At 55.2% G+C, this 18,543-nt stretch overlaps 1 long non-coding RNA gene across 2 annotated transcripts; it reads right to left on the reverse strand.

Annotated features, from left to right (window-relative positions):
• Positions 1-9,222: 9,222 nt before the first annotated feature.
• On the reverse strand, positions 9,223-11,120 carry LOC307178908. Of its 2 annotated transcripts, none has more exons than XR_013825309.1 (3): positions 10,692-11,120; positions 9,986-10,104; positions 9,223-9,484 (listed from the first exon to the last, which is right to left on the reverse strand). It is a non-coding gene; the product is annotated as an uncharacterized lncRNA (long non-coding RNA). The 2 variants fall into 2 exon arrangements; XR_013825310.1 differs by having other exon boundaries at positions 9,223-9,541.
• Between the last annotated feature and the right edge of the window lie 7,423 nt (positions 11,121-18,543).

Raw genomic sequence — 18,543 nt, forward strand, 5'->3', positions numbered from 1 at the left:
CATTCCTTTTCTTGCTTAATGGCTTTTCCTTTGTTCCTGTGTCCCCCCACTTCCCTAATTAGTAACTGTTTGAGTCCGCTCTCTGGAACTCAGGGAAGGCCCAGGAGACTAAAGCCTTTTTTACAAATAAGAAACGGGGGACACAGAGGGGCTTTTGTACCCAGAGGGCCCCACGGGGCCCTGCTCGTTTTCACAGGGTAGAGGAACGTTTCTTCTTCCTCGACACTCCCTCTTCTCTTCCTTCTGTTCCTTCTTTTTATTTATTTATTTTTTGGCCGCCCCGTGGGGCTTGCTGAACCCTCACCCTTGGTAGTGAAAGTGCAGAGTCCTAACCACTGGAGCACCAGGGAATTCCCTCTTCCTTCTTCCTTTTTTTTTTTTTTTTTTTTGCGGTACGCGGGCTTTTCACTGTTGTGGCCTCTCCCGTTGTGGAGCACAGGCTCCAGACGCGCAGGCCCAGCGGCCATGGCTCACGGGCCCAGCCACTCCACGGCATGTGGGATCTTCCTGGACCAGGGCACGAACCCATGTCCCCTGCATCGGCAGGCGGACTCATAACCACTGTGCCACCGTGGAAGCCCCCTTCTTCCTTCTGTAAAATTACACATCACAAAGTACACCGTCTGCAGTGCATCACGGGATGAGTTGGGACAAACACGTACACTGAGTAACCCAACTCCACACCAAGATACCGAACATGACTAAAAAGCCTTGAAAAACAGATTCTGGCTCAGCAGATCTTGGGTGCAGCCCAGAGGTCCTTAGGATAAGGGGTCCCTGGAGGGTGCTGTGGGGATCCAGTTGGGAGGCGCTGGTCTGGGGCCAGGATGCACAAGCCCAACCATGGACTAGCCCCTGGGTCTCACCGTCTCCCACCCTCTCCTCACATGCACACCGTGCTCTCAGCCCCAGGCCCTGGAGTGAGCATCCTCCAGCAGGTGGTGATACAGTCCATCACAGCCTGTTGGCCTGGACCACGTGGGGACTGCTATCATTTGAGCAGGTGCAGTCACGGGCACTTAGGGCGCTGGGACCTGCCTGACCAGCACGGGGGCAGCTGATGGGGACCCACAGACTCCTTTCCCCCCCACACACACTATTTTCAAATAATATGCATTAATATTCAAAGATCGGGAAACTTCACTTTAAAAAATGACCAAATTTCTATTTTTTTTTTGGTCTCAAAACAAAAAAAAAAACCCCAAGGATCTAGCAATGTCAGGCTGTCTGTCCCCAGGGACTGAAGTGGCTGGAGCACACAGCAGCTGCCCTGGTATCTAACCATCACCTCTACCTGCCCACTCAACTCATTTCTCTTCCGGGTCTGGCCCCGGAGACATGTGAGATTTCAACTCCTGGACCATATAAAAACCATCCCTGAGAGAGCAGTAACCCACATAAGGCCACCACATCACAGGACCCCTGGAATAGGGTGACATGTGCCCTGGTCCAAACACCTCTCCTCCCTGGGGCCTGCCTGCAGCTGGCGGTGCAAAGGGGCCATAGGTGTAAAGGCCCCAGATAGAAACGGGGAAAGGTGGAATGTATTGATTGCTCTCACCCAGGATCATTTACCAGGTGAGACTGGGATGGAGACGAAACTGTGTGAGCATCACCACCTCCCTTTTCTGTGCCAGTGACAGACATAAGCAGTGGATTACAGCTCTCTTTCTCTCGGAGCCAGGGTTTACCAGTCTTGGCTATCGACATTTGGGGCTGAATCACTCTGTGGCTGGAGCGGGGAGGAGGGTGACCTATGCATTCACTGTAGGAGCTGAGCAGCATCCCTGACCCGGCCCCACTAGATGCCAGGAGCACCTGCGCCCCGCACCCTCTGCTGTGACAACCAAAAATATCTCCAGGCACTGCCAGGCACCCCGCAGATGCCATTCAGGGATTGAGACAGGACCAGTTGATTAGAGCTGGCCCAGGTGAAGCCACTTTGCCGTCCTGCGGGGTGCGCGGGTCCTGGTTTGCATATCCGTGCTCGATCACCGTGACTCCCTCCAGAACCTCGCTGCATCAGACCAACATGCAGATCCCACGCTTGGCTCTGCAGCCCTGCCCTTCAGTGTGGAGCAGTGATTCGGAGACAGGCAAGGGCGGGCACCTGTCAGAGCAGCTCCAAGGAGCGCTGGCCCTGTTACAGCCGGTCTCCATTTACACGAGGGCCGGCCTGGGCAGAGACGGTGGAGCGTGTTCTGTTGAGAAAGAAGCCCCCAGGCACACATTCATCTCCTCTCATCAGTGAACCGGGGAGCCAGGTTAAGCCTCCGGCGGCCTCTTCGTCCCCTCCCCCTCGCGCAGAGGCTGGCTGCCGGCTGATGCAAGAGGCTCCGGGATTGCGTGGCTTCCTTCCCCAGAGCGGCAGTTCACGTGGGACGTGCGAGTGAACCGGCTGCTGCCGCGGTCGCGCGCACACAGAAAGCACAGGCGAGGGGGTGGCGCTGCCGGCACTCTGCTCGGCGGGGAGTTGGAGGGGCCCGGCTGGAATTCTGCAGGAGGGGGACCACGGAGGGACCCTGCGTCCTCCTGGAGCCCTTACAAACGCTGTGGGCATAGAAGGGAGGAGGGGAAGTCAGAGTGACCGTGTGTGCAACTCCCCAGGCACACCGTCACAGATGGGGTGGTGGGGAGGGGCGACGTCCTCAAGAGGGACAGAAACACCTGCTTCAGCAGCCCCGGGGACTGTGGGCGAGGCTCAGATCCTGGACGCAGTGGGGCTTTCTAGACGTGGGAGCATCGTGCCTGCAGAGAGAGGGGCCGGTGGCCTTGATGCTGCCTCTGCACGGCAGGCACGCGCCTTTGCTTAGCTGTGTGTTGGGCGGGGCCTCTGACGCCGGTTAGCTGTCCTTCGTGTCACCATTGCCTGAACGAAGAGAACCGGGCAATGGCAGGAGTTCGGGGGCTGTGCCCTTTGTCACAGGGGTGCACGCCTACCACACGAACATTTGGGCTGGATGCATGGGGGACGGGGGCGCGTCCTGTGCACCGTACGCGGTCGAACAGCACCCCGGTCTCCACCCCTAGATGCCATGGCACTGCCCATCCCCCCCAGTACTGGCAATCAGAAATGCCCAGTGTCCTGGGGGTGCCAGCCTGGAGGCCCCGAGCACAGCCCAGGGAGCTGTCCTTTCCTCCTCTGCCCAGTGGAATGTCCCATCCCGTCCCTCAGCCTGCCACGTCCACATCACCCTGTCCCTTGAGCTTCTTGGCCCTGGCCTCTCTGGAGCCTGGCCGCCCTCTGCCTGGGCTCTGCTGCCCTCCTCGGGGCTGGGCTGCTGGGAGGCGGCTCCTGCCAGACGTCCACAGGAGGGGAAGCTGGCCCCCGCCGCCTGATGTGAAGACAGACTCTCGGTCCTCTCGGAGGTCTCCTGAGAGGCCCCCAGCACCTGCTTGGGTGTCTGGAACATGGACATCTCCCTCTCAAAAGTCAGATTTCCCTAGAAAGCGGAGAAGACACGCTATGGCCTCTGTCCCGCGGGAGGCGTGGTGCTGGGGGCCCCGGGCGCTCTTTCCCTTCCGTCCCACCTGAGTGAACCACGGGAGTTGAAGAAAACATGATTCATCACACGTGCTAAAGATGGTGAGGCCGACCCAGGGCCGTCGCGTCGCGATGGGTGTAGGGCCCCTGCAGTGGGGTTTGCAGGAGCGGAGAGTGCTCAAGTCTGAATACAGCGTCAGCAAGTGGGGTATTGCGGCCGAGGAGCAGGTGGGGGTCGCTGGATGGAAACATTAATAGTAGGAAGCATCAGGGATGGATGAGGGAGACTCTGGCTCCCCAGACCCAACAGGATTCTTGCTGAAGGCAGCCCAGGGGGTCAGACATCAGCAGGGAGCGTGGGGATGAGGAGGTCGAGTGGTCAGAAGTCAAAGGTGGGCGACTCTGGCTAAACCCACTGAGCAGGCTTCTGGCTAAAACTGGTCTCTCGAGGACATGCCCAAGGATGAGGCCTCGTTGAAAAAGTGCTCAGAGGCGCCTGACTGGGGCTTGGTCCAGGGAGAGCCCCTGTCGCAGTGCGGAGGGCGTCTGTTTCCTCTGTTACCATCGCTACTCGGGAAGAAGTGGCACTTGGGGAGCCCGGGTCGCTGGCTGCAGGCCCCCAGCGCCGCAGCTGGGCAGGCCTATGAGGCCGGCAAGGCCACGCTGGGCCCAGACGTGTCCCCGTGAAATGTTGGCGTCCGGTGAGGGAGGGACGGGAGGCCGGGTTTCCTCTTTCTGCCCCGCACTCCCCCGCCATCAGGCCCCAAGATGTGGGATACAGTGGACGACCCTTTTCTGGGTGCAGGCCCCTTACTCGACATCTCTCAGGGGCTTTCGGGGAGGCGGAATGAGGATGAGGCCTTTCTCACCAGTGCTACAAGCTGGTGCTCTCTCTTCAGTTCCACACCAGCAGGGCCCTGGCGGGACAGGCGGCCTCCAAGGAGGGCAGCCTAGGGACCGCCCTTGGAGCTGAGGGCCCTGGGGGCGGGCAAGGGCAGGAGCGAGGACACCCCGAGGTGCCTGCAGTGGGTAGGGGAGCGGGGAGACGCAGCACCCAGCCTTTCAGGTCCAGGCAGAGCAGGCTGCATCACGATGCCAGGTGGCTCCGGGAAGCTGGGGTCACCTGGGAAGAGGGTAGGGAGAGGCACACCCGCTTGCAGCAGATGCAGCCAAAGATTAGCGGGGCGGGGTGGCTACTGGGTTCCGGGTCGGGGCTCCTGTGCCCCGTCCCCAGCAGCAGACTGAAAGAGGGCTCCCCTGGGGCTGGACGAGGCCGGGACAAGCAGTGACTACAGACCTGTGCCTGGGAGGTCGGGTCAAGTCCTGGCCCGTGGGCCGCAGGGCCTGGCGGACAGCCTCCCTGGTACCCTCCTCCACGCTCTCCTGGCACCCGGGCCTGCCTCTGCCGGCATGTTCCTCCGGCTCCCTGTTCGGCTGAGCTCCCTGGCAGCCGGAATGGGCCAGGAGGAGGAAGGGGCCCCGTGATGACTGAGACAGACGCGGTGGAGGTGTGATGGGGACAGTGCTGGAGCGCTCATCCGAAACGGACAATTCCCACCTCCTTTTTTTTTTTTTTTAAGATTATTATTTTTTTCATGTGGACCGTTTTTAAAGTCTTTATTGAATTTGTTACAATATTGCTTCTGTCTCATGTTTTGGTTTTTTGGCCACAAGGCATGTGAGAGCTCAGCTCCCCGACCAGGGATCGAACCCACACCCCCTGCATTGGAAGGTGTAGTCTTAACCCCTGGACCGCCAGGCAAGTCCCTTCCCCCCTTCTTCTGTCGTAGTGCGGCTTCTGCTCAGGGCCGCCATGTATAGCGGCACAGACTGTACACTGCACAAAGGCACCCTGGCCTGGACTTCCTTCATCAGAGGACGGGGCACCTGCGTCTTTGTACAGAGATGCTGTCCACTACCTAAGCCTCCTGTGGGACTGTGCCCACCCAGAGGGCGTCTTTTTAACAACAGATCTCCCCAAGGGGAAGACTTTTGTAGTTCTCGCCAAGCCACCTGCTCCAGCTATGGCCATGTTAATAGCAGCCCCAAGGTTACCGGCTTAAGACAATTTATCATGAGGGCTCCTGGCTCTGGGCAGTTGGGCTCAGTGGGTGGGTCCTGCTCAGGGTCTCACACAGCTGCAACCATGGGGCAGCTGGATCTAGTGTCCTCTCCCAGCTTCTTGGTCCTGGGCTGGCATGGCGGGACTTGCGGGAGCTGGGCGGGCCTCTCCATGGGGTCTTCCAGAGGCTGGCAGTCTCAAGGTGGTCAGACTTCTTACAGGTCACTTCCTCCAGATTCTACTCGTCCAGCAGCCGCGGAGCGCACCCACATTCAAGGAGAGGAGTTGTAGGCCCTACGGGCTTTGTGTGCCTATGTAAAGCCACCCTGTGCCACGTTGGGGTGGCAGCCCAAGGCAGGACCCAATACTAGAACCTGAAGGGACCTCAGAATGAGCAAAATCCCACCCCTTTCACAAGCCTCTAGCCTCGTCAGGAGCTAGAGGAGCTAGAGGAGCGTTCTTGGAGGGGCAGCCCGGATCACAGGGGATGTCGCTGTGCCGGGACAGGGTGTCCCGTGCAGGGCCTGGTGGCCCCTGGCGGGCGTGGGAAGGTGGGGTCTTGAAATGTGAGGGGAGTTCTGTCCTGTGTTTAGGTTCCACGTCTGTTCCATCAGCTGGGATGGACCAAGCCTCACAGCTTCCCAGGTGTGAAGGGCAGGGCTAGGAGCTGCCTCTGTGACAGCGGTGGGGAAGGGGGCTTCCTGGCAGAGGTGGTCAGAGCCTCGGGAACCCACGGAACTCAACTTGTGACAGTGGGAGCAGGGAGGGGCTCAAGGGAGAAGGAGGGAGGCTGGGAAGAAGGACCAACACCGGCCGAAGCAGGGAGGCCAGAGCCCTGGGGTCCAGAAAGCAAGCAGTTCCCTGGCCGGGGAAGGACCCCTGCTTGTGACCTTGTCCACCACTCCCACCAGGTTGTGCTGGAACTTGTCAGATTGGGAGGAAACGGCCGAGAGGACGTAGACATGTTCGGCCCTCCTGGCGGGCACCCCGGGCCGCCCCGAGGTGCCGGGGTGTGGAGGCACTGGCCCCTTGGATGGGGGTAGCCCTGGTCCACGGCTGGTCTAGGGGACTTTCCGACAGGGCCATGCGGAGCCTGGGGGAGGGAGGTCCACACCCCGACAACCTGCTAAGCGGTGAGCACCCGAGTCACACCCGTGGAATCAGCAGAGGTCCTTCTCCAGGCTTCTCTTCCAGGGGACCTGCAGCAGGCGGCCGTGCTTGCCACGGCTGTTTCCTGACCGGGCACCTCTAATCGGGGCTCCTGTGGCAACTTGGCCTGCCCTCCAGCCGCTGGTCACAGAAGCCACAGAGTCGGAAAGGCAGCCTGGGAGGTCTTCTTAGGCGAATGCGCTCTATTAGAAAGAAGAGTAGACAGAGGCCGAGAGAGGGGAACTGTTCATCTAAAAGCCACGGTTACAGCTCCTCTCGTGTTAACTTTAAGTTTGTTATAAACGCAAACACTACAGAAACCCAAAGTCCTCGGCGGTGAAGTTCCCTCCCTCCCCCTCCATCCTCCTCCCTGTCGGGTCCTCAGAGGTAAACCTGGCTTCTCTCCCGGTAACATCTCCTCTCAGGGCTGGGGAGGACAGCAGTCTGGCTCTTCTTCTGGGGGAAGCTGTGAAATTAAAGTGTCCTCCACCCTCAGAATCTTGTGTGCACATTGGTAATTGTGCATTTCAGAGCAAGAGTGAGGCTTCTAGGGACAAGTTCCCTAAATAGCTCAGTGTTGCCTCTCTTTCGAGTTTGGTTTGGTTGGGGTTTTTGAGAGCTGCTGTAACGAATTACCATAAACCGTGTGGTTTAAAACAATAGGAATGGACTGTCTCACAGTCCTGGGGGCCAGAAGTGTGAAGTCCAGGTGTCAGCAGGTCTGAGCTCCCCCCAAATGCTCCAGAGTAGAGCCTTCTGTACTGGTCAGGTTTCTCCAGAGAAACAGCCAACAGGATGGCTCCATATACAGAGAGATTTAGTCCAAGGAATTGCTCATGTGAGTGTGGAGGCTGACAGGCCCCAAGATCGGCACCCTGGACACCCAGGAGAGCTGTCGTGTGGTCCCGGTCCAAAAGCCAGCACGCTTTAGACCCAGGAAGAACTGATGCTTCGGGTTCCAAAGGCAAGAGAAAACTGTTGTCCCAGTTCAAAGGCCATCAGGTAGGAAGAATTCTCTCTTACTCAGTGGAGGGTTGGCCTTTCTGTTCTGTTTAGGCCTTCAACTGATTGGACGAGGCCCACCCACATTACGGAGGGCAATCTGCTTACTCAGTCCACCAATCCACATTTTTTTTTAAATTTATTTTTGGCTGTGTTGGATCTTCATTGCTGCGCACGGGCTTTCTCTAGTTGTGGTGAACGCGGGCTACTCTTCGTGGCAGTGAGCAGGTTTCTCATTGTGGTGGCTTCTCTCGTTGCGGAGCACAGGCTCTAGGCGTGCGGGCTTCAGTAGCTGTGGCTCGCAGGCTCTAGAGCGCAGGCTCAGTAGTTGTGGCGCATGGGCTTAGTTGTTCCGCAACATGTGGGATCTTCCCGGACCAGGGCTCGAACCCGTGTCCCCTGCATTGGCAGGCGGATTCTTAACCACTGTACCACCAGGGAAGCCCCCACCAATCTACACATTAATTCCATCCAAAACACCCTCAGAGAAACACTTAGAGTAATGGTTGACCAAACTGCTGGGCCCAGTCAAGGTGACGGATAAAATTAATCTTCACACCTTTCCTGCCTCTTCCGGCTCCTGGGGGCTCCTGGTGTTCCTTGGCCTGTAGCCGCGTCTCTCCAATGTCTGCCTCTGTCCTCACGTGGCCATTGGAAAATCCAGTGTCTCTGCATCTCCAACTTCCCTCTTCTGCCTCTTTAAGGACACCAGTCATTGGATTTTGTAACTTGATCACATCTGCAAAGACCCTGTTTGCAAATAAGGTCACATCCCCAAGTACCAGGGCTTAGACCTATGGACATGCCTTTCAGGGGACACTAAATCCAGTGAGGGTGGGCCCTAGATCCAATCACTGGTGACCTTATATAAAGACACGTGAAGACACAGAGAGGAGGAGGCCTTGTGAAGATGGACAGAGATTGGAGGGATGTAGGTATAAGCCCAGATGCCGAGGACTGTCGGCCACCAGGGCTGGAAGGGTTAAGAACGGACCCTCTCCTAGACCTTTTAGAGGCAGCACAGCCCCGATGACACCTTGATTTTGGGCTTCTGGCCTCCAGGACGGGGAGAGAATCAGCTTCTGTTTTTTCAAGGCCCCCAGTTTGTGGTAATTTGTTCTGGCGGCCCCAGGACACTCAGACACCCTGTTGGTTCCTATTTCTAATATGTTCCTTTTTCTTTCTTTTATTAATTGTAGTATAGTTGATTTACAATATTGTGTTTCAGGTGTATGGCAAAGTGATTTATATATATTCTTTTTCAGATTATTTTCCATCATAGGTTATTACAAGACGTTGAACATAGTTCCCTGGGCTCTACGTTAATTCCTTGTTGCTTATCTATCTTATGTATGTCTAATATATTTCTGGTCCCTTTAATCTCTATGCCGACCTTGTTCGTTCTGTGTTTTCCTTGCCATTTGTTTCTGTCTTGGGTTTATTGTGAAATCAGGCTACCAGGAAAGTATCTGACTTTTTAAAAAAAATTTTATTTATTTTATGTATTATTTTTGGCTGTGTTGGGTCTTTGTTGCTGCACGCGGGCTTTCTCTAGTTGTGGCGAGCGGGGGCTACTCTTCATTGTGGTGCGTGGGCTTCTCATTGCGGTGGCTTCTCTTTTTGTGGAGCATGGGCTCTAGGCACACGGGCTTCAGTAGTTGTGGCATGCGGGCTCAGTAGTTGTGGCTCACGGGCTCTAGAACGCAGGCTCAGTAGTTGTGGCGCACGGGCTTAGCTGCTCCGCGGCATGTGGGATCTTCCCGGACCAGGGCTCGAACCCGTGTCCCCTGCGTTGGCAGGCGGATTCTTAACCACTGTGCCACCAGGGAAGTCCCAGTACCTGACTTTTTGACCAAAAGAACTAGAATCATCTTTTCTGATTATTTACGCACATGGACGGCGGTGTCTCGGGGCAGCTACACAGCAGAAGGGTGAAGGTGAAGAGACAGGCCGTGGGGGACCACCCTCCTGGGCCTTCACCATCACCCGTGCCCACTCGCCGCCCCCCACGGCTCTGACTCCGGCCCAGAGCTTCCCCGTCAACGCAGGGACCAACGGCTGCCGGTCAGCCAAGACCCCATCCCCTCCTGCCCGCCTGCCGTGGGACCCTCAGCTGTTCCTTCCTCTCTGTGCTCTGTGACGCCAAGCATGTCAGCAAACCTGGGCACCTGGGTACTCAGCTTTGTCATCTGGACCACACCAGTGGCCTCCTGCCATGTGTATTAGTTTCCCTTTGGTGTAATTACCACCAGTGTCGTGTCTTAACACACACACATTTACTGGCTCACCATTCTGAAGGTCGGGCGTTCAGTCTGGGTCTCAGGCGTTCAGTCTGGCTATGATCAGGGGATCGCAGGGCTGGTTCCTCTGGAGGCTCCAGGGGAGGATCCTCTGCCTTTTCCAGCTTCTAGAGGAGCCGCATGCCTTGGCTTGTGGCCCCGCACCGCTCCGACCTCTGCTTCTGTCCTCACCTCTCCTTCTCTGACTCTGACCTCCTGTCTCCCTGAGACAGATCCTCGGGAGGACATTGGGACCCTCGGACAGCCCAGGGTTGTCTCACCTCAAGGTCCTTCACTTAATCCCGGCTGCAGAGCCCCTTTTGCCACGTGAGGCCGCACATGCACAGGTTCCTCCTGGGGTCAGGTCGTGGTCACCCTGCCCACCTCCCCAGCCTGCTGTCACCCCAGAGTGGCCAGAGTGCCCTTTCTGCAGACGGCAGGCCCTTTCATGTCACAGCCCAGCTTACCATCCTCCTGCAGCTCCCCTTGGTGCTCAGAACAAAATCCAAACCCCTCTCTATGCCCACCGCCCGTGGGAGGTGGTCCTGTCCCCCCGCCAACCCCTCATCACAGCACAGCGGCCCCTGACACCCAAGTCACTCCAGCAGGGCCCGTCCTCAGGAGCCTCCCCGCCCCTGCCCTGAAGGAGGCCCCGTCCTGCCTACCAGGCTGCCCTGTTTCATTCATTCCCCCATTTATCATTGTCCCAAACTACCTGTGGCTCCGTTCACCTGTTCCTGTCTGTCCTCCTCCGAGGACCAGCTGTGAGTTCCGTGAGAGCCGAGGCCTCTGTGTGCCCAGAGCGTGCCGACCACTCACCAAATATTTGTAAAGCGACGAGGAATTCCAGCAGGGGCTAAAGCCGGCCCATCGCCGGTCTTGGCACGGAGCATTGTCCAGTTCCCGGCCAGTTATTCAGACACACAAAGAGCTCTTGGCCTCGGCGGGGGAAGAACAGAAGGGGCAGTGTCCTGTGTAGAGACTCAAGTCTCGGCCTCTGGGCGTTCATTGTGCCACTTCAGCAAATGAGGTTCCCTCCAACTGTAGCAAAGCGACACCAGGAGCGGAGACGCTGTGCTCCTCTCTTGTCCCCCCTCCGCCCCCATCGTCTGGGAACCTTGCTCGTTTGACCTCCACCCCCAAATCTGAGCTTGGCCTTGGCTCCCGGCGGCAGAGAATAATATTTATTGGCGGGGCGCCACAGCTCGGCCGAGCTCTGTAACGACGAGATAAACGGCACCTGCATCTTGGCAGTAGCGTGTGACTGGTTCCTCCGGGTGGGAGAGCCTCGGGGAGTATGGAGGGCGGCGATGCTCAGAGACAAATGGCGGCCGCGCCCGGGAGGCGCGCACGGCCAGGTCCGAGCACGTGTGCCGTTCCTGCCCTGCGTCCCAGGGACCTTCACACAGTCTCGCGTGGCTGTTAATTATAGCGAGTTATAGGATTACCTCCGGAGAATGCAGTGTTGCATGATTTTGCCTAGGGCTGAAAAGATGTGTCCACCGGCCAAGTAGATGGAAGGCCAGGGAAGCAAAAGTCTTCTCTGAGGTAATAGAAATGGAAACCCTAATGTGAGTTTATTTTCATTTGCTCCCTCAGGAAGGAGCCCTCTGGGGTCCTGGAGACCCCTGAGGAGCCCGGCCAAGAGGCCAAAAGCAAACACCCAATGAGAAGGACCCGGCTTGCTTTACACGGGAGAGGGTCCACGGTGCCCAAGAGGGTCACACAGAGCCTCCAAGAGGCTGCGGGGCAGGAGCTGCTGTAGGAGTTTGCCATCAGGAGACCCCCACCTACACCACCACTCTGGGTGGGCGTGTGAAACACGTTTCACACGGGAAGTTCTGCATCCTTGTCAAGACTCATTTGTATCACAGGATGGACAGTTGAAACTGACTCGTGACCATCTCATGGACGGAGGGACCCTGCACATCAGCTGGTGCCTCATGGGCCACCCAGGACCACGGCCTCGGATGCTCAGGGCATGACCCGCTCCCCTCTTCTGGCCTTGTTTGTTGAAACCTGCAGGATCCTATGCGCTAATTCCCAAGGAATGAAACAGCCGGAGGGACCCCGGAATGCCGGACTCTCATTCCAGCGGATTAATGGCTCTCCCAATCCGATTGCACAGGTTTCAGAAGCTGCTTCCCTCCCACTTGACTCCCCTCCTGGTCTTTGGTTCCTCCTGCCTCCCAGGCAGGAGTCCTGGGTTGGAATAAGGGAAACTGCTGAATGCAGACTTGCGGGCCATGTAGAACACAAGCAAAGAGCGTGAGTGGCTCCTGACACTGCCCTTTGGTCCAAAGATCTGCCAGTCTTTTTAAAATGCAATTGACAAACAATAACTAGTTTGGCTTTGCCTTTTGAACTGGAGGCCCCTGGTAACTGGGCAAAACCCTGCCAAAGAACTGAGGTGACCCCAGAAGGAGCCAGCAGCAGGGGAGGCCGGCCATGCCAGACGTCAGAGTTGATGTGAGAGATCAGGAGCTGGTCTCGAGATGCCCAGACCGAGCTCCCACAGGCCCTGAGCAGTTCGGCAGTCAGTGAAAGTGCAAGCCATGTCCTGGTTTCCTCCTTACTTTCACCTCCTGCGGCATAAAATGTACCGAAGCCATCTCTTTGGGGATTAAAGGAAAGTGTAGGTTTTCTGAGAAGTTACAACATGTCCGAGCTCTTGCCCGCACATTACTTTGCACGCGCTGCTCCTTTCTGATGACACCTGGAAGCTAAGCCCCTTTTCTCTCCCTGCTGCTCTGTCATCTCCATCCTCTGCATTTCTATATAAATTTAGAATCAGCTGGTCAGTTTGCATGCGCACGGCCCGCACATGCGCACAGGACCCCCTCTGGGATTTTGCTGGGTGGCACTGAATCTATAGGTCAGTTTGGGACCAATGGACACCTTTCTGCTGTTGAGTCTTCCCTCACTTATTCACATCTGTGCGTCCACCTCCTCAGGGCTCCTTAAATTTCCCCACAGTGACGCTTTGTGGTCCTCAGTGTCGAGGTCTTGCACATCTTTTGTTCCATTTCTTCATTGGCATTTGACCTTTTTTGATGCTCTTATAAACGGTAACTTTTTTTTTTTTTTTTTGCGGTACGCGGGCCTCTCACTGTTGTGGCCTCTCCCGTCGCGGAGCACAGGCTCCGGACGCGCAGGCTCAGTGGCCACGGCTCACGGGCCCAGCCTCTCCGCGGCATGTGGGATCTTCCGGGACCGGAGCACGAACCCGCATCCCCCGTATCGGCAGGTGGACTCTCAACCACTGCGCCACCAGGGAAGCCCCTAAATGGTAACTTTTTTTTTCCTCCAGGGGAAAGCACGAACGCAGTCTTCCACTACCACAAACTATGCAGTCGCGTTTCCCACACTTGGGGAAATCGCAGAAGTCGTCACGCCCGGAGTGCAGTGGATGAGCTTCACCCTGGGAAAGCCGCCTTTGTGATCATGGTATCTCCCCTTCCAGCTAAGTACATAAATGGTAACTTTCGAAGATTTTTATTTTCTGTTTGCTTGTTGCTGCTATATATAGAAAAGAAATTTGTATGTTAATCTTGTATCCAGCAATCTAGCCACATTTAAGTGTTAATGCTAATCGATGATTGGTAAATTCTTTTGGTAAACTCTACGTTATGTTGTGTCTGAATAATGAGAACTTCCTTTCTCCTTTCCCAAGGCTTATGCCTTTGATTTCCTTCTCCTGCTGTCTCACGCTGGCTGTGTTCAATGGATGGGGTGAGAAAGGATGTCACAGCTTTAGCTATTTCTTCCCCCTTCCCCCCCATTAACAAGCTTATGAAGGATTCTGGGAAGATTGAAGTAGTAACATAGTTTTTGGATATTCCAAGAGCCCCGCTTAAAAACAGGTAGTACACCAGATAGAAAAAGAAAAGTTCCCGAGAGTATACGGTGGAGTTTCCCAGAGGCCACGTGACATGCTACAGCCCAACAGATTAAATGCACAAGCAGATGTAAGAATCCAACTGTCTTCTTTTTTTCTTTTAGTTAAAGGGGTGGGTTTTGTTTATTTGGGTTTTTTTGTTTGTTTTTTCTTTTTTGGCTGTACCACGTGGCTTCCGGGATCTTACTTCCCCTATCAGGGATCGAACCTGTGCCCCCTGCAGTGGAAGCTCAGAGTCCTAATCACTGGACTGCCAGGGAAGTCCCAAGAAGTCAACTGTCTTCTATTAATCCAGACATTAAGACATTTGCAAGGACATGAAACAATGACACTTCTGTTACTAAATGTTGTGTTTTCAGAGATATAGTTACTTTTTATTAAAAAATGTTTTTTATGTTAACATGTGATAGGATTATTATTGCCACTTTAAGTGAATGAAGAAATATATCTTTAAAATAAAAAACATTCCATGGACAACATCTATAGCAAAACAAGGAGCTAAGGTGTTCCCACACAGCCTGGAGCCTCAGTGCGTGGGGTTGAGCCTCTGTAGGCCCAGACCGTGGGGTGCGGGGTCTGTGCGGAGAGAGCAGAGGGCAGTTACATGCTGAGTGTAGGGCCCCCGAACGCCCACAGGTGCGCCCTGCACAGCGCGGCAGCAGGCCAGGTTGACATCAGCAGGTGAAGCTGGCAGAGGCGTGGCTGCTGGGATAGTGGGGCGAGTGCGGGGCAACCTGGTCGTATCTGAAGGGGCTGGAATGGTCCAGGCCCTGTGAGCTCTCAAAATGGCCAACCTGGGCCTCCTTCCAGGACAGAGCCCTACGTGGGGGGAAAACCGCAGGGCTGGGATCAGAGTTAAGCAGGACAGGGAGTATGGGGACAAATGAGGGAGACGGTGGGGATGAAAGGGGAGCTGCTGCCATGTGTGTCAAAATCACATGAGACCAACAGGAGTGTGTCTATGAAATAGGAAAAGCCTTTGAACCAGGTCTCCTGCTAAAAGCTCATGAACATTACATTCACATAAAAAGCAACAGAAAGGGCTTCCCTGGTGGCGCAGTGGTTAAGAGTCCGCCTGCCAATGCAGGGGACACGGTTCGAGCCCTGGCACGGGAAGATCCCACATGCCGCGGAGCAGCTAAGCCCGTGGGCCACAACTACTGAGCCTGCGCTCTAGAGCCCGCGAGCCACAACTACTGAAGCCCACGCGCCTAGAGCCCGTGCTCCGCAACAAGAGAAGCCACCGCCATGAGAAGCCCGCGCACCGCGACGAAGAGCAGCCCCCGCTCGCCGCAACTAGAGAAAGCCCGCGTGCAACAATGAAGACCCAACGCAGCCAAAAATAAATAAATAAATTCATTTAAAAAAAAAAAAGCAACAGAAAACTATCAAGGTCAAACCCCATACAAAGTTACGACAGGAAAAATGAGAATAAGCAGCAGAATGACATTCCTACAGAGAATGAGGAGACTTAGAAGGAGGTGCTGAAAAAAGATAAAAACTGAAACATGCTGTTTCAAAATAAGCTAAAAATATTTAGGACAATGATACAAAATATGAGAAAAACACCATTATAAGTCGATTTTTAAAACTCAGAAATGACAGACTCCAGAAAAGAATTAAAAATAAAAGAAAAGGGGGCTTCCCTGGTGGCGCAGTGGTTAAGAATCCACCTGCCAATGCAGGGGACACCGGTTGGATCCCTGGTCCGGGAAGATCCCACATGCCACGGAGCAACTAAGCCCATGCGCCACAACTACTGAGCCTGCGCTCTAGAGCCCGTGAGCCACAACTACTGAAGCCCGCGTGACTAGAGCCCATGCTCCGCAACAAGAGAAGCCACCACAATGAGAAGCCTGTGCACTGCACCGAAGAGTAGCCCCCGCTCGCCGCAACTAGAGAAAGCCCACGTGCAGCAACGAAGACCCAACGCAGCCATAAATAAATAAACAAATAAATAAACCAAAAAAAAATTAAACAGAAAAAGAAAAGAAAAGGGATGTCCCTGGCGGCCCAGTGGTTCAGATTCCACGCTTCTACTGCAGGGGTCAGTGGTTTGATCCCTGGTCGGGAATTAAGATCCTGCGTGCCAAAAAAAACAAGAAGAAAAAATCATTTCCTAAGTGAAGACTAAATTAGAAGAAACACAAGAGTCAATAAACACCATAAATAATGCTTTAAGAGAAGTAGAAGGTGAGAAGGAGAAATGTTTTAAAATTCAAAAGGAAACAAAGAATGTGGGACAAATTAGTTCAGGGATATTCTAATTCCATCATCCCAGGTGTCCTTGAGACTCCTAATCCCCTAGTGAGCTCACGGAGGGAATGGGGTTGGCCAAGCCAGAGGCTGGCTTTTTAAACTATATCTTTATATCTATATATTCTTTCGGATTCTTTTCCCTTGTAGGTTATTACAAAATATTGAGTAGAGTTCCCTGTGCTATACAGTAGGTTCTTGCTGGTTATCTATTTTATATGTAGTAGTGTGTTGGCTTTTTAAAACAATAGCCTTTATTGTTTGGAGCAGTTATAGGTTCACAGCAAAATCAAGCAGCAGGTCCAGAGTCCCTGCTCACCCTGCCCTGCATGGACTTCCTGTACCACGGTCCTGCACCTGGTACAGTCACCCAGGTTTATTCTCTCTCTAGGTTGGGGGTGACTTCTTTTTTTTTTTTTAAATAAATTTATTTATTTTTATTTTTGGCTGCATTGGTTCCTCGTTGCTGCGCGCGGGCTTTCTCTAGTTGCCACAAACGGGGGCTACTCTTTGTTGCGGTGCGTGAGTTTCTCATTGTGGTGGCTTCTCTTGTTGCGGAGCACAAGCTCTAGGCACGCGGACTTCAGTAGTTACAGCGCGTGGGCTCAGTAGTTGTGGCTCGCGGGCTCTAGAGCGCAGGCTCAGTAGTTGTGGCCCACGGGCTTCGTCGCTCCGCGGCATGTGGGATCTTCCTGGACCAGGGCTTGAACCCGTGTCCCCTGCATCGGCAGGCGGATTCTTAACCACTGCGCCACCAGGGAAGTCCTAGGTTGGGGGTAACATCTGAGGCCACTGCTGCATGGTGAGAGGGGGTTTGTTCTGGTATCATTGTCCTGAGTAGATGGAGGTGGAAGTGGATGTGGGGTGGCCATGGGGAACCAGGGAAAGGGACGGTCACTGAGCCAGGGCACACCTCAACGGGAGCCGGAGGGGCTGGAGTGGGTGTCACCGTGCTCCCGGCCTGTCCCAGGTACAGAAAGCTCCTGGGCCGAGAGGCCCCTGTAGCCCGGGGCTCGGGGCCTGGACGAGGGCAGCAGATCCCTGGTCCTGGCTGCATGCCTGCGGCCCCAGTGGCTTCTCCTTGTGCTGTTCCTGGATGTTCCCAGATTTGCAGAATCAACCCAGGGGTATTCTGCAAGGCCAACACGGGGGGAAGGGGAAGGGGGAAGACTAATTTGGGCAGTGCATGTGGAGTGAACTGTAGCTCGGGCCTGGGGGGGAGCAGGGAGAGGGCACAACCATGGGTACGGAGCTCACAGGTGGAGCCACTGCCCGGTGCGGGGCACAGGACTCAGCGCCTCAGCCTCAACCGCCTCCCCAAGCTCCGCCCTCCCGGGTGTGCAGGGGCCACGAGCTCTCCCAGCCCAAGCTTGTATAGAGGCCACTGCAGAAAGACCGGGACCTGGGTAAGACACTGTCCACTTTCTCAGTTCTGGCCTGAAGGGCCGAGCGGCTCCGGGTGAGCGACTCAGAACGCTGCTCAGTTATGCGGCCCCGCAAGGTCACTGCAGCTTTTACTGTGGTCACTGATTCAGAAAACCAGTGCTCCTCAGACCCCTGGCTTTGGCCGCGTTTGACAATCACATGAAATAAGGATCGTCCCGTGGAGGAAATCACTAACACTCCCGGCTCCCTGTGGCCGGCGGCCCCTGAGCGGGAGAAACAGGTAACTCAGTGTTCCCTTTGGTGCACGGTGGGGACATTTTGATCTTTGCATCCCTTACCTAGGGGTTTGTTTTGGTTTTCTGAGTGGAACTCCATGACCTTGGGCAGCTGGAGGAAGGTATCCTGGTTACCTGGTTACCGGGAGACCAGTGGTGGAGGAGGGCCCGGCCTAGGCAAGATTCTCTTACAGATTCCCTTCCTTTTTTTTCGAGTAAAGACCTCATCTCGCTGCATGGACGTGAGTCTTAAATGATGTCCTGTGTCGGTGCTTCAGCTATGGGGTTCGGGGGAAACTCTGGGGGGCGGGGTGGGCATCAGTGAAACACAGCACGAGGATCTGTGCTATTCCAGGCATGGGTGGGGAAGGGGCAGAAAGGGCCACAGTCACAGGAGTGAGGGGAACTCTCTAAGTAATGGGACTCTCAAAAAAACCTTTAATCCCTAATGGCACCCAAGATTCTAGACGATTCCCACCCCAGAGAACTCTGAATCTTCACCGCTCAGCAGTGAACAGTGCTGAGCAAAGCCCGGGGTATATACTAAGTAGTGAATGACTGATACTCAGAATCTCGAGAGCAAGGCGACGGGAGCGGTGAGGACAGAGGGTACCCCAAAGGGACGGAGGACAGCCATTGTGGAGGCTGGATGGGGAGAGGCCAAAGGAAGGCCTTCCAGGGCTTCCCTGGTGGCGCAGTGGTTGAGAGTCTGCCTGCCGATGCAGGGGACGCGGGTTCGTGCCCCGGTCCGG

This window comes from Stenella coeruleoalba (genome assembly GCF_951394435.1).
Source record: "Stenella coeruleoalba genome assembly, chromosome: 20".
Classification (NCBI taxonomy): domain Eukaryota; kingdom Metazoa; phylum Chordata; class Mammalia; order Artiodactyla; family Delphinidae; genus Stenella; species Stenella coeruleoalba.